We start from the raw sequence: 14,937 nt of genomic DNA on the forward strand, positions 1-14,937 counted from the left end.
TGCTTCGGGCAGCACCCCCCCTTCCTCCAGACCCCGAGCCGCCGGCCAGGCACTTCCCTTCCCGGGCTCCAGCTGAGCTGCTCCGCTCCTCCCCTCTCAGACTTTAAGAGCCGAGCTGCACGAGCCAGCGCTACCGGGTGGGCGCTTCCCCTCCCGTGCTCCAGCTGCGCTGGGGAAGTGCCGGCCGGGGGCGCAGGGTCTGGGGGCTGCACGGCAAACCGTGAAGCCGGGTAGCGCTGTGGCAGCCCTCTCCCCATGGCTGGGAGTGGGAGGGAGGAGGGGGCGGAGTTAGGGCGGGGAAGGAGCGGAGTTGGGGCGGGGCTAGGGGTGGGAAAATGGGCGGGGCCAGGGCCCGTGGAGGGTCCTCTTTTTTTATTTATTAGACATGGTAACCCTACTGCTGACTGAATCCTCCTGTTCTCTCCAGAACGGGTCCAGCCTTGCCAGCAGCAGGGCAAGCGTCCCCTGCCCATGTGCCTCAGCCCTGCCTGGTCAGACGCCATCACCCGTCAGTCCTTGGCCTCCCAGGCTGCCAGTGATGGGAGCAACTCTGGGTGGTGGCTCGGGTGACACAGACACCAGACCACTAGGAATTGGGTGCGGCCCTGTGGGACAGGAGAGTCTCGCAGAGGGCACTTGGGGGACTCTCCTGCCCTTCCCAAGAGCGATAGCACCCTGTCCTAAGAACATAAGTCTGGGATGAGGCAAAGCTTGTCATTAATTAGCCTGGCTAAAGAGCTGGCTGGAGCTGCTCCGGGGACAAGCTGGCTCGCTCCTGCTCATGGAGGTGAATTCATCTCCCTTCCCAGGAGCACCTGCTCTCCCTTTCATTCCCCACCAGGCTTCTTGTGCCAGGCCAGCGAATGGCCACAGGATGGGAATGAGGCCTGGGCCGCGCCCCAATCTCCTGAGTCTAATGCAGCTGCTCACCTTGTCCCCCATCAGCTGCTGGGTTTCCCCCAGGAGGGAGTAGGTGACAGGGAGAGAGACACACACACACACATTTGTCCTTCTGGTTGCAGGGCTTGTGTCCTTCCAATCCCATTGGTGGCTGCACAGTGGGCAGAGTCCTCGCTGCGTGCCCGGCCCAACAGAATTGCAGGGCGTGGTGTGGAACACAGAAAGAGATAGAGAGACTCATCCTCCAGCCGGGGGTCAATCTGAGAGAAATTGGCTGGGGTCCCAGTCTCACTCTTCTAGCGGGTGCCATTTCCCAGCTGGGTTCCTTACTCCTCTGGTGCAGCAGCAGCTGGTAGAGCCGGTAAACCCCCTCCCTGGCCTGCCGGCTGATGTCCTTGGCTGGGTCACTGACGGACAGAGCTAGCTGTGCCATGTGGTGACCCATCCTGGGGAATTCCGCTGAGTTCTAATGGACGGGAGAGGGAGAGGGGACTCCATCAGCATTTTCCTGTCAGCTCCCAGTCCCCCCCGGGCCAGGACTCTCCTTCCCCTCAGCCCCTCTGCAGGGCCCTCCATGAGGACTTGCTTCCCCAGCTGCTCCAGGATGACAGGGAGGCATGAACCTGGAGCACAGTCCCCTTAAAAGCCCAGAGTCACCACTTAACTAGGACAAGAAGAACTTGACTCAAGCCAGGCTCACTCTCTGCTCTGACTCTGCCTCCCAAGAGGAACACTCCTAACCCACAGCCCCTGCAGCAGCAGATCCTACAGCCCGTCGGAGCCAGATCACCTACGCCTGGAGTCAGGAAGCTGGGGTCAGAGGTCACTTACGTCAAACTCAGGGAGGGTGATGGTGAATCTGAGCAGGGCAGTGCTGCTCTTAACGGCCCTGGCTCTCTCTCGCGGCACCGTGGACACGATCTAGTAGTTAATGTGCTGTGGGGAAAGGAGGCATTGCACTGACTGCCCTGACCAAGGATGCCCACTTGGGGCCCGGCTAGGAGGACAGACTGGAAAATGGATCTAAGAGTGAAGGTAAAATTGTCCCCACCTCTCTCATCGGGCTCACCTCCAAGATGTACTGGAGCCTGTCGGTGTCTGGGGACTCTGCCAGCAGGTTCCCCAGCATGGCATCCAGGAGGTCTGGCAAGACCCTAGGCAGATCCTGAAAGCAAGGGAGAGCCATGGGTCAGAGTTAGGGAAAGTGGGGCTACACCTGCCACAGGATGGGAAGTGGGGTCTCTGGGAAACACTGGTGAGACCCCCAAACACATATCCTGGCCTCTCTCATTCACATCCCACTGCAGGCAATTAGCAAGGACTCATGGCAGGATGACAGCTGGCTCTTCAATCCATGACTTTAGCATGATCTACCTGCACTTGGGTGGTGTCCTTCTCCATGCCCAGGGTGAAGACGGCGTGCAGGGCAGCTCGGAGGAGGTGGGTCTCCAGCTCTGGCTCCACGGCAGGTGTCATAGTGCTGGCAAGAGAGAGGAGCCGGTATTAGACTGTGCAGTGCGGGGATGGGACTGGCACCAACACGCAGGTGAAACTGCAGGGAAATAGGCACAGGCTGGCGAGAATGGAAACTGAGGCACCGAGCCAGGGAATGACAAGGCCAAGGTTTCTCAGACAGACAGTGGCAGGGCAGGAATAGCCCCTGTTCCCTGGACCCTGCTGCCCCTCCTGTATCTGATCCTGGGAGTGAGCCTCTCCCCAAAGCCGTTGCAATGTTACTGGAGTGAAAAGAACAGCCCAGCCAGGAGAGAGTGACCCTTCCCCGCACCTCTGCCAGAGGAGCCACCCTTGGGCGGTGACCTGGGAGTGGGAGGGGCAGTGACTCCCAGCCCTGCGCCTGAGTTTCCTATTGACCTGTGGGACTTTGGGTAAGTTGCTCCCCGCTCTAGGCTCTGTCCCCAGCAGTCAAATGGGGATTTCATACTTTCCCACTATTGGAAAGTGCTGGGAGAATCCCCCAGCAAAAGCTGCTCTGACAGTGCTAAGCAGCATCTGACCATTAGAGGTCGGAGCGCACTGCCCAGGAGAAGGAGTGTTTGGTTCTGGGCTGTTGGAGTACGGGCTTGCAACCATCTGTGCACACATATTATACTAATTGCATCTAGACCACATCTCCCTAGTTTGTTTGTGAGAATGTCCTTATTAACACCAAGATGGATCACATCTACTGTTTACTTCACTAGGCCCGTAACCCTGCCAAAGAAGGAGCTAGGATTGGTTTGGAATGATTTGTTCTTGACAAGTCCATGCTCACTAGTCCTAAGAACCAAATTGTCCTGTAGGTGCTGACAAACTGATTGTTTAATAAGGGGTTCCAGTATCTTTCCAGGTATGTTAATGGATGGGAAGACGTTCTTTTTCAGGGATCTCTGACGAGAACTGGGGCACAGCACTTAGTTTGTTGAGGCCATAAAATGGAGACAGGCACCTCTTCTCTTCTCCCAGCACCCCAGATACCTAAAAGGGTGGGACTCACATCCCTCAATGGGCTTAAAAAAGACAATGGTTACAATGTGGCCCCAACCATTTCTGGTTTCTGCAGACTAGATGTTTTAGCAAAGTTTAGAATTCCTTGGTGCTCAACACCGTGAAACTCCCCTTTCTCCTTCACAAAGGGCTTTAACGCCCCTTATCTCACCCAGGCTCTCGACTGCCCAAAGTTGGAGAATTGTCCCTGTTCCCACTGCAGAGCACCCCCCACGACACACACACAGAGTCCTCCTGGTGGTGGGAGGGGAACAGAGGAAAGGACAGAAGACTTAAGAGATGAAGAGAAAGGAGGAAGGGATGGAGGAAAAGGTAAAACAAAAAGAACAAACCCTAATGTCCCCAGTGATTCTAAGGGACAAAATCCCAGGTGAGGAATAAAATTCGACCACCTTAAGCTAGTGTTTTCCATGCCTAGAATTCAGCTGGCGCCAGATGCATCAGACTGAACAGGTTCCAAACCTCTCGGAGGCTCTTACCTTCTAAACAGGGACGTCTGTTTTCTAGTAAAATCAGGAAAAAGAAAAGAGAAAACTCAAAAGAGGTTCCTCCTGGCGCTCATGTACATGAACCTAAATACTCTCTCAGTCCTCAAAGAGAGACCTCGAGAAGGAGACTTGCTGAAGCAAAGCTACAGGGGACTCTGAGGTTTCCCTGGCCCTGCGCCCCTGTCCTGCCTGGCTGATGTCAGCATCTCTCTGTGAGATCACCACCTCCCCAGCACCTTTGACCAATAGGCTGAGGTCCTGCAAAAGGCCTTTGTGATGTCACTGCCACACCCACTCCTCCCCTGCAGTGTTAATGTCCTGCCACAGGGCAGACACTTTGGAGGTTTGAGCTACACAAAGAGGAGATACTTAGATCTCAAAAATTAGATAAGATGTTTCAGTCTGAGCTAAGTAGGTGCTGCTTTTAACAATTGCAACATAATAAAATACAAATAAAATAGACTATTTCAGCCATTCTATTATGTCCTAATCTGATCTGAGTAAACAGGATAGGACACCTCATCTTATGCACTGCTCCTAGTGACACTCTCCAATAGATCCCCATTCTCCACCTGCCGGGAGGTAAATAGGGCGGATTGTTATCCCTACTTGAAAGAGGGAGAAGCTGAGGCTGAGAAAGGAGAATTGACTTGTCTTAGGTCACACAGCCAGTCCGTGGCAGAGTTGGGAATAGGACCCAAGAGCCCTGATTTTCAAACTAACCATCGGATCTTGAATTTCAGACATTGAATGACCTGAATAAAGTGCTCTCAAGTGAGTTCCAGACCAGCAAGAGTTCATAGTAATTATTCAGCAAGTATTTTAGGAGAACTGGAATGTTAGAGAAAATAATGAACTGCAGAGACGCAGCAAAATTTGTCGAACATATGACTGGTTATGACTATTTACTTGGTCTTAAAAGAAAACAACAGGGACCTGAGTCTCCTCCCTGTCAATAACCCCCTGCTCAGCCAATCAGGGTAGAGACCGAGGGGCGGGAGGATGAGGGTTCTCACCAGAGAGCCCAAAGGATGGCCCAGGTCACCGCTGGGGATCACTGTCTGAGCACTATTTCAGCCCCACATTTTTCGGTGGACCTCCCACAATGGGAGTTGTAGAGCAACCCCCATGACACACACACACCCCTCCTGGTGGTGGGAGGGGAACAGGGAAAGGACAAAAGAAGTAAGAGATGAAAAGAAAGGAGGGAGGGATAGAGGAAAAGGTAAAAGAAAAAGGACAAACCTTAATGTCCCCAGAGATTCTAAGGGACAAAATCCCAGGTGGGGAATAAAATTTGGCCACCTTAAGCTAGTGTTTTCCATGCCTAAAATTCAGCTGGAGCCAGATGCAGCAGACTGAACAGGTTCCAAACCTCTCGGAGGCTCTTACCTTCTAAACAGGGACGTCAGATTTCTAATGAAATCAGGAAAAAGAAAGGAGAAAACTCAAAAGAGGTTCCTCCTGGTGCTCACATACACGAACCCAAATACTCTCTCAGACCTCAAAGAGAGATCTCGAGAGGAGACTTGCTGAAGCAAAGCCACAGGGGTCTCTGAGGTTTCCTTGGCCCTGCGCCCCTGTCCTGCCTGGCTGATGTCAGCATCCCTCTGTGAGGTCACCACCTCCCCTGCACCTTTGGCCAATAGGCCGAGGTCCTGCAAAAGGCCTTTGTGATGTCACTGCCACACCCACCCCTCCCCTGCAGTGTTAATGTCCTGCCACAGGGCAGACACTTTGGAGGTTTGAGCTACTCTCTGGGGATCACCCGCTCAATGAGTGTTCATTCTAGGAAGCAAGCCGGCTAGACAGTAAAACATCACAAGCTGCTCCCAATGCTACACTCGGTTTCTCAGAAATGAGTAGACTTTATGGCCAGAAGAGACAGTTAGAGCATCTAATCTGACCCCCTGCATATCACAGGCCTCCTGTCTATCACAATAGCTACTTTTGGGGCAAACACATTCCGGAAAGGCATCTAGTCTTTATTAATGACATCAAGAGATGGAGAATCCACCACTTTCCTTGGTAGCTTCTTCCTGTGTTCAATCATCCTCGCTGTTGAATATTTGTGCCTTATTTGTCATAGGAATTTGTCTCTTTTCACCTTCCAGCCATTGGGTCTTGTTCTGCCTTTCTCTGCTAGACTAGAGAGCCCTTTAATCCCCAGTATTTTCTCTCCATTAAGGCACATCAACACTTCAATGAAGTCTCCTTCAATCTTCTTTTGATAAGCTAAACAGGTTGAGCTCTTTCAATAGCTCACTAGAAGGCATTTTTCTCCAGCCCTCAGAACATTTGGTGGCTCTTTGCTGCCCCAGCTCCAATTTCTAGGACCATCTTTTTCAAAGGAGGACACCAACACTGGAGGCAGTATTCCAATAGCAGTCTCACTGCTGCTGTGTCACCTCCCTATCCTACTCACGGCTCTGCTCCTTCGTCTAATGATGGCTTTAGCCCTGTTCACCACAGCATCACACTGGGAGCTCATGTTGAGTGGCTTCTCCACTCTGGCCCCTAAATCCTTTTCAGAGTCACTGCTTTCCTGGATACACGTCCCCATTCTGGAGGTGTGGCCGGCGTGCCTTGTTGCCACGCATAGGACCTTGCATTGGGCTCTGCTCAAACTTGTTTTCTTTGAATGGGTCCAGCTGGCCGAATGAGCCAGATCGCTCTGTATCACTGCCCTCTCCCCATCAGGAATTACCACTCTGCCTGTATTTTGTCACCCCCCAATCTTATCCGCAGTGATTGTATGTTTTCTCCCAATTCATTGATAACAATTATTTTAAAAAATTAGTCCTTGAGAGCTTCTTCAGACCCTTAGTACCCAGGACCTGCTCCCCACATCACAGTGAGAAATGCTGTCCAGCCCTGCTGGTACATAGGGGATAAGCACAGAACAAACGTACCTTTAGGAGCTGTGTTGTCCATAGGCTCTGAACAACATGTGGGGGTCAGCAGATTACAAACGCACGACAGACCTGTAGTGTAGACAGGTCCCAACTGTGTCTCGGTTTCCCACCCTGTAAAATGGGGAGAACAAACAAAACCTTGATTAGCTCCATTTGATAGCTGGGGAAACCGAGGCACCCAGCGGTGCAGAGACTCGCTCATGGTCCCAAAGCCAGGAATAGAAAACAGTAGATCTGATAGCCAGGCCTGGGACCTAACCCTGGTTTTCCTGGCCTTGCTGCTCTAAGTTTAGTCACAGCCTCCATGTCTTTTCCCCCGTGTCCCTTAACCCCACGTCACTGCAGAAGAGAGATTTTCTGGTAGCCAGCTGGCCCTCCTGCATGTGGATGTCGTTCCAAAAGACATGCTCTGGCTCAGTCCCATGCTATGGTTGGCTGAAGGAACCACTTGGTCACATTCTAGGCCCTGAGTTATACAGGAGGGGCGACTAGATGCACATAATGGTCCTTTCTGACCTGAACCTCTATCAATCGCTACATTTTCTGCTGCTAGGAAGAGAACTCTGGGCCTATTTTCTCTCATTCACTTTCAGTCGGAATAATTTCAATCCAGGCCAAAGGATTTCCTCTTCCATTGTGTCTTCAGCACCTTTGCGAGCAACCAGTTACTGTTACCCACAGGTTTCCAGTTTCAACCTGTCCCAGGGTGAGATGGCCAGGAAAGGGGTTGGAGCTCAACTGCACCTGGCCCAGGTGATGCAGCTCCCTAGGGTGAAGGGAATAAGTGTGGGGGTCACGTGACAAGACGCAGCCTGTGATTAGGACCCAGGCCTGCTGAGAGATAGAAGGGCAGCCTGTGCTCAGCCAGGAGAGAGACCCCAAGGGAAGCAGGCATGGGAGGGGCTTGGAGAGTCCTTTAAAGGTCAGGGACAAGCTGGGAAGGGGCCAGGTTGAGCACTAAGGACCAGGCCCTAGGAGGGAAAGACAGGGCAGTTTAGGAGATGGGGCAGATAGTCCAGTTGGTTTCGGCTCCCAGGACCAGACACCCAGAGGTGAAGGTGATTGTCGGGGCTTCTGTCCTTCTTCCCCAGTGTAGATTTGATAGTGGAGAAGACTGATGCCGTAAGGGGGAAGTGAGTTACCCCAAGGTCACCCAGTGAGTTTATATCACGAATGCATACTCGGAAGGATCCAATAGAAACATGGATTTTCCAGTCTCTTCTTTCTAGGAGTCCCCAGGGCTAAGGTAAAACCCCTGCTGCCCCTCCCCATTCTGCTCACCTCCAAGATGTGCTGGAGTTTGTCTGTGCTGGGGGGTGCTGTCAGCAGGATCGAGAGCTCGTCATCCATGTTCTCGGCGCAGGCCTTGCTCAGAGCCTGCCAGCGGAGGGAGACCAGGGGTCAGGAGCCTGCATTAGCACCCGTGTGCCATTGATCAGGAGCTGGCTGAGGTAAGTGCCGCCTGGCTGGAGCTCGCACCCAGAAACCCTGCCCCAGGTTGGAACCCCCTCCCACACCCAAATTCCCTCCCAGACCTCACACCCGGCACCCCAACCCCCTACCCCAGGTCGGAATCCCCTCCTGTACCCTAATCCCTCCCAGACCCCACACCCCCACCCGTAGGGTTACCATACGTCCGGATTTTCCCGGACATGTCCGGCTTTTGGGGGCTCAAATCCCCGTCCGGGGGGAAAATCGGGAGGTCAGCCGGCCCGCGGGGAGCCGGTCAGCCGGGCCGGCCGGGCCAGCGGGGAGCTGGGTCGGCCGGGCCGGCGGGGAGCCGGGCCGGCGGGGAGCCGGGTCGGCCGGGCCCGCGGGGAGCCGGGCCCGCGGGGAGCTGGGTCGGCCGGGCCCGCGGGGAGCCGGGCCCGCGGGGAGCCGGGTCGGCCGGGCCCGCGGGGAGCCGGGCCGGCGGGGAGCCGGGTCCACCAGGCCCCCGGGGAGCCGGGTCAGCCGGGCCCGCGGGGAGCCGGTCAGCTGGGCCGGCGGGGAGCCGGGCCCGCGGGGGGCCGGGAGCCGGGGGGGTGCGCCGGGCCGCCGGGGGCCGGCAGTGCTGGGCGGGCCGGGGGTGGTCGGCCGGGGCCGGCACCCCAGGGCCCGAGCTGACCCAGGCTGGAAACGCCGGGGGGGCAGCCTGGGCCGCGCCTCCTCCCCCCACACCCCCCCTTACCTGCTTCAGGCTTCCCGCGAATCAAATATTCGCGGGAAGCAGGGGAGGGGGCGGAGACTTTGGGGAGGGGGCGGGGCTGGGGGCGGGGCTGGGGGCGGGGCCGTGGAGTGTCCTCCATTTGGAGGCACAAAATATGGTAACCCTAGGAAAGTGCCCGGCCGGGGACGCAGGGTCCGGAGGCATAGGGGCTGCCCAAAGCCCGAGCGCTACCGGCTTCACGGGTTTGCCGGGCAGCCTCCAGACCCTGCGCCCCCGGCTGGGCTCTTCCCCTCCCGGGCTCCAGCTGTGCTGGGGAAGCGCTGGCCGGGGGCGCAGGGTCTGGCGGCTGCCCGGCAAACCGTGAAGCTGGTAGTGCTTGGGCAGCCTTTTTCGTGTGGCTGGGAGGGAGGAGGGGGAGTTAGGGCGGGGACTTTGGGGGAATGGGCGGAGTAGGGGTGGACTTGGGGCGGGGCCAGGGCCCGTGGAGTGTCCTCTTTTTTTTATTTTTTTAAATATGGTAACCCTAGGAGAAAGGAACCATGGAACAGCAACGTAACGTCACAGTCCCATTCCCCACCTGTCCTGTGGGGTCTTCTGGCCTTTAGAGCTACTGGTCAGGGCCTCCCCCAGTCTGCAGGGGGCCACCGGGTCTGCTGGCCTCCTCGCAGCCTCTGCTGAGGCTACAGGAGAGAGGCCTCTTCAGTTTGCAGAAAGAAAGAAATCTCTGAGGTGAGCACACAGCAGATGTCTGTTTTCCCAGGGCCAGATGCTGCCACCTTGTCACTGGAAGGGCCCGTGTGACCTCTGACCACAGATGAGGGAGGACGCCCAGCTTGGCTAGACAGATTCCTTCGTGCCATGGCTGGGGACAGAAGCCTGCAGCCAAAGCTCACACTGCAGGAAACAACCCGCAGAGGCCTTTCATCTCCCCAGGGTCAGACGTCATCACTAGGAGAATGTGAGCGCCGGAGCACTGGGGGAGCTGGCCTGAGATGGCATCCCAGGGCACAACCACCTGTGTCAAGTCCATTCTGATTCCACGCTCAGCAAAGATGCAGGGAGCTGTGCGGTCAGGAGAGGCGCTGGTCAGAATTTGCCAGTGGAACCGTTTTTCCATCAGAAATTGCCAGCTTGTCAAAATCCAAACGTTTCGTGGGAACACGTCGATTTGGACAAACCTTCAGACAGAAAGCAGGCAGGTTTAGCACGGAAAGCTGCTTAGCTCCCTGCCAGCTCGCCTGCCTGCCCACCTGCTTGACAGGCTGATGGGGGGCCTGGGCTTCCAGGCTGCTGAGAGAAGCCCTGGCTCCCAAGATCCCAGGGTCCCCGAAACCCTCTCCTCGCGGGGGTAATGTTCTGGTTACTGCACAGCTCTAGGAGGAGGGGAGGTATCCGATGCCCCACAAGCCACCAATCCTCCCTGCCAAGGTCCCAGTAACTACGACAGCCTGTGAGAACATCCTAACCTTTAGGGCACTTTCCCTGCCAGGTGAAAGGGTGCGAGCTGGACACCTCCCTGCCACCAGAGTCCAGCACTGCCGAGAAAGCCAAGTGTGGACTAAACTAAGCCCCTGGTTAACCCTTTCCCAGAGGAATCCAGAAGCCACTGATAATTGCAGGCTACATGGTGACCTCTCTCTCAGGTCACTCCCCCATCCTGGAATAGGGGTCGGTGAGTCCTGGACGAACGCCGTTCAGCTGGGAACATGCTCCCCCTTCTCGTGCCGAGGACTGCGTGAGATGGGTGTAGTGGGCACTCCCGATAAAGGGGACAGTGTGACAGCTGCCTTTCAAATAGGCCCCAGGCATGGGGGGGCCACAGCACCCAATTCCTCTGTCCCCCCAACTTTCTTCACTGCTTTAACGTACAATCACAACCTGCTCCGCTGACACCTCTGACTCCTGAAAGTCCTAACGCTCCAGGGGAGCAGGCCATGCCCTGCCCTGCCCTGGCTGCCCCGGGTGTTACCTCGGAGGGAATCGTTCCAGATTCCAATGGGTGGCAGGTCCAGGGAAGAGCCTTATCTGGGGGGAGGCTGTACCAGACCCGCCCGACCCAGGCAGGCTCCCAGGTACTCTCTGACCGGGGCTGATAAGGCTCCTTAGCAGTTTCTTTCCAAACAAATTCCAGTTCAAGACACCTCAGAGCTCCACAGCAGGGCAACATCCCCAGAGCGCAGCAGGGCGGGGGTTAGGGGGAGCAGTCGGTAGCAGCCCCTCGTACGGCAGGAGCGAGAAGTGCCAGCCTCTCTGCACAGAGCAGCAGCGTTCAGCCTGGGCCAGACGTGCTGGGGTGATGGGTAAGAGCGGGCTCGGAGAGCCAGAGGGTCTGTGGGGCAGCGCTGGGCCCTTCTGCTCCGCACTAGGGCCGGGTGGGCGTGTTCAGCTGGGATTGGAACCCACCAGCACTTGTGGGTGCGAATGTGGGGCTGGAACGCAACGTGGGGCACTCCCACCTCGCCCGGGGGCGACTAGGGGGAAGGGCAGAGAGACACCTGGGCTGAGACCCCAGCTCCAGGGAGACAGTCACTCCTGCCCAGCTGGGTTAAATTGCCCAGCTGTGTGACAGCCCCCCCATCCCCGAGGGGTTCCCCCCCCAACCCGGGTATGTCACAGCAGGGTAATGTGCGTATTGAACGGCAGGGGTTGCCAGAGACTGGCTGGGAGAGGCCTTTGGGGATGGAGGAAGCAGCACTAAGGTACATGCCAACCTCCCTACAGAGGAGGGGCCGTGCCCCGCAGGTGTGGGGCAAGGAACTGGGACACTGCGCGGTGGGTCATTGTCTGGCCCAGGCCCTTCCTAGCCGGAGGCCGAGGCCGAGGCATTTCCTTCAGGTCACCTTCCGCTGCAGCTTGGCCACGGGCCCCCATAGCCACTAGCCCAGCCAGGGATCCCAGCAGCTCTTCACTGCCAGGGAATTCCTGAAATCCTGTGTGCCCTCCCCCACCCACCTCCTGGGACTGTGAGTGCCCCCCCGGACAGCCCCCCCCCCCGAGCTCTGAGTGCCCCTGGCCAGTCCCTCCCCTCAGCCCCCCCCCCCCCCACTTCATGGGGCTCTGAGTGCCCTCAGCCTGTCCCCCTCCCAGACCCCGGGGCTGAGTGACCTTGGCCAACCCCCGTCCCTTCAGGAGGAACTCCCAGTACCCACCCAGCCGCCACACCTCAGGGTTCCCCTCCCTGCGGCTCTGTGGCCATACCCCCACCAGGGCCGGCTTTAGGCCAATTCAACCAATTCCCCTGAATCGGGCCCCGGGCCCAAGCCCCAGTACGGTGTACCGGCAAGAGCCGGTGCGCTGTACCAGGGTGGCCCGGCTTCCCCAGGGGGCAATTTAAAGGACCTAGGGCTCCCAGCAGGGGCCGGAGCCCCAGGCTCTTTAAATTGCTACCAGACCCCCACTGCTGGAGCCCTGGGGTAGGGCTGCGGGGCTCTGGGGGCTATTTAAAAAGTCCGGGGCTCCCGCTGCCTCTACCGCCCTGGCCCTTTAAATAGCCACTGGAGCCCCGCTGCTTCCCCAGGGCTCCCGCGGCTATTTAAAGGGCCGGGTCGGTAGAAGCAGGGGAGCCCTGGGCCCTTTAAATAGCCCCCAGAGCCCTGGGATAGCGGGGGACTCAGGGGCTATTTAAAGCTGCCTCTGCTGCACCCCGTCCCCGCACCAGCCCTGCACCCCCTGCCCTGCCCACAGCCAGCCCCGTCTCCAGCCAGCCCTGCACCCCCTGCCCACAGCCAGCCTCTGCCGCACCCCCTGCCCTGTCTCCAGGCAACCCCTGCCGCAACCCCCCTGCGGCCCTGCCCAAAGCCAGCCAGCCCCACACACCCCTGTTTCCAGCCAGCCCCGCACCCCTTGCCCTGCCTGCAGCCAGACCCTACCTCCAGTGAGCCCCTGCCCTGCCTCCAGCCAGCCCCATGTCCACTGGTGCCCTGCAGTTCCCAGGGCAGTGACCCTGCACACCTGCTTCAATGAGGAGGGCAGGGAGCAGCTGGGACCCACACATGTGCACACCACTAGCGTGACCAGACAGCAAGTGTGAAAAATCGGGACAGGTGGTGGGGGATAATAGGATCCTATAAGAAAAAGACCCAAAAATCGGGACTGTCCCTATAAAATCAGGACATCTGGTCACCCTAGCACACCCCCAGGGAGTGGCGGGGACCCACACATGTGAAACGGAGCTCATTAATAACTGATCAACAGCATATATGATGCAATGTACTTAATGTATAATTTTATTATTTATACAGTTATGGAAAGTAAATAATACATGGAAGAAATGAAAGGCTTTTTTTTACATTATTTTCTTTGTCATCCCTGCCGGGGCCCCGCCAAAAATGTTTGAATTGGGCCCCGCCCTTCCTAAAGCCGGCCCTGCTGGAGAGAACAGGAGGATTCAGTCAGCAGGGGCTGCCGATCCGTCCCATTCACCAGGGCTGCCATCCTGCGGCTTCAGCATTAGTGGCTGGGGTGACTTGGGGAAAGGTCTCAACCTCCCCACATCCCACTTCACTGCTGCCAGAATCCCTCCTTCCCCCCCCCCCCGCTACAGTCCCCTCCCTACCCAACCTGGGTGGGGCTGGAGAAGAGGGGTCTGAGAACTTGAGCTGTGGATTGGAGGTGGAACAGCTGTCAGGGGCACTGAGGGGGAGGTGGCAGGAGCTCCCCGTACAAGGAGGGGGGTTGCCAGTGGAGGTCACTAGGAAGGACAAGACTCCATCCTGGGGATCAGGAGGGGGAATCCATCCCTCAGAGGTGGGCAGGGGCTGGGTGGAAATGCTGCTGGTTCCAGGGGCCGTTAATCCCCCCTGATTCCTCCGAGGCGTCTGAGTCTCAGACAGGTTCTCGTTCCCTTGCAGCAGGAGGACGTCACGGCCAATGTGATGCGCCAGCTCCGTATCATGCGGCACTTGTGCCAGGTGCCCGAGGCACTGCAGGGCCTGTGCCTCTGCGGCCACCAGCAACTCCCGCTCCCTGCTGCAGGTACTGCTCTGGCTCTCTGTAAATGGGGAGCTAGTGGAAGGGGAAATGGAGCCCCCCGGCACTCACAGAAAGCTGATTATAGAATGAGCCCGAACTGAGAGGCACCATATCCGCCCCCGTAAAGAGCCAGACTTCAGTGGTGATACAGCCCAGCTGGGGTAGCAACAGGATTAAGAACGAGGTAGGAAGTTCAGAGCAGCAAGGAAAGCCTGGAGGGGAACTTGAGAAGAGAGGTTGGAAAAGTGCAGCAAAGAGAAAGGTGCAGACCTAGCTGTTGGGTCCAGGGCCCTGAGCTGCTATCAATGTCAGGGTGGGACTGGGTTCCCCTACCGGCCCCAGAGGAGGCGGCGTACACGCACCTGGAGAGGGTTCCCAAGCCCAGCAAGGGGGCTACAGGCAGAGCAAATGCCCCAGCGATGGCAGAAGGACTTCTGTCTGTGGAAAGACCTCTTTGGACTTTTAGTGTGAGGCAAGCTGGGCTCCAGAAGGGTGGACTAAAGGTGGTGACCTGGCCGGAGTTACCAGGCAGAGAAACTGCCGTGGTGCTGGAGCGACCATGGATGGGGGACGCTAGCCCAGCGAGAGGGCTGTGATGCCATGCCTGGCTGCCGGGGGGCACCTAACGATGAGTAGATTCATTTATGATTGGCATCGTTGGCAGGATTGAGTTCCCCCTGTGATCCGTGAGGGAAGTCTCTCCAGCGGAGCACACTCCCTCTCAAAGCAGGGGGACCGGACATGATTGGTTGTAATTGCCAGCTGTGGGAGGGAGTGTGCAGCAGTGGTTAGTTAAGGGGCCTGGAAATAAGGACTGCTGGGTCTATTGGAGAGTGTCACTAGGAGCAGTGCATAAGATGAGGTGTCCTATCATGTTTACTCAGATCAGATTAGGACATAATAGAATGGCTGAAATAGTTTATTTTATTTGTATTGTATTATTTTGCAATTGTTAAGATCAGCATCTACTTAGCTCAGACTGAAGCATCTTATCTAATTTTTGAGATCT

General features: G+C 56.9%; 1 long non-coding RNA gene across 2 annotated transcripts; it reads right to left on the reverse strand.

Moving 5' to 3' along the window:
* Positions 1–235: 235 nt before the first annotated feature.
* Positions 236–8,361, reverse strand: LOC135978875 (uncharacterized). Of its 2 annotated transcripts, none has more exons than XR_010596230.1 (3): positions 6,806–7,383; positions 1,732–2,380; positions 236–1,366 (listed from the first exon to the last, which is right to left on the reverse strand). It is a non-coding gene; the product is annotated as an uncharacterized LOC135978875 (long non-coding RNA). The 2 variants fall into 2 exon arrangements; XR_010596231.1 differs by lacking the exon at positions 236–1,366 and adding an exon at positions 8,090–8,361 and having other exon boundaries at positions 1,640–2,380; positions 6,806–6,919.
* Positions 8,362–14,937: the final 6,576 nt, after the last annotated feature.

The sequence above is a fragment of the Chrysemys picta genome, unplaced genomic scaffold, assembly GCF_011386835.1.
Source record: "Chrysemys picta bellii isolate R12L10 unplaced genomic scaffold, ASM1138683v2 scaf498, whole genome shotgun sequence".
Lineage (NCBI taxonomy): Eukaryota > Metazoa > Chordata > Testudines > Emydidae > Chrysemys > Chrysemys picta.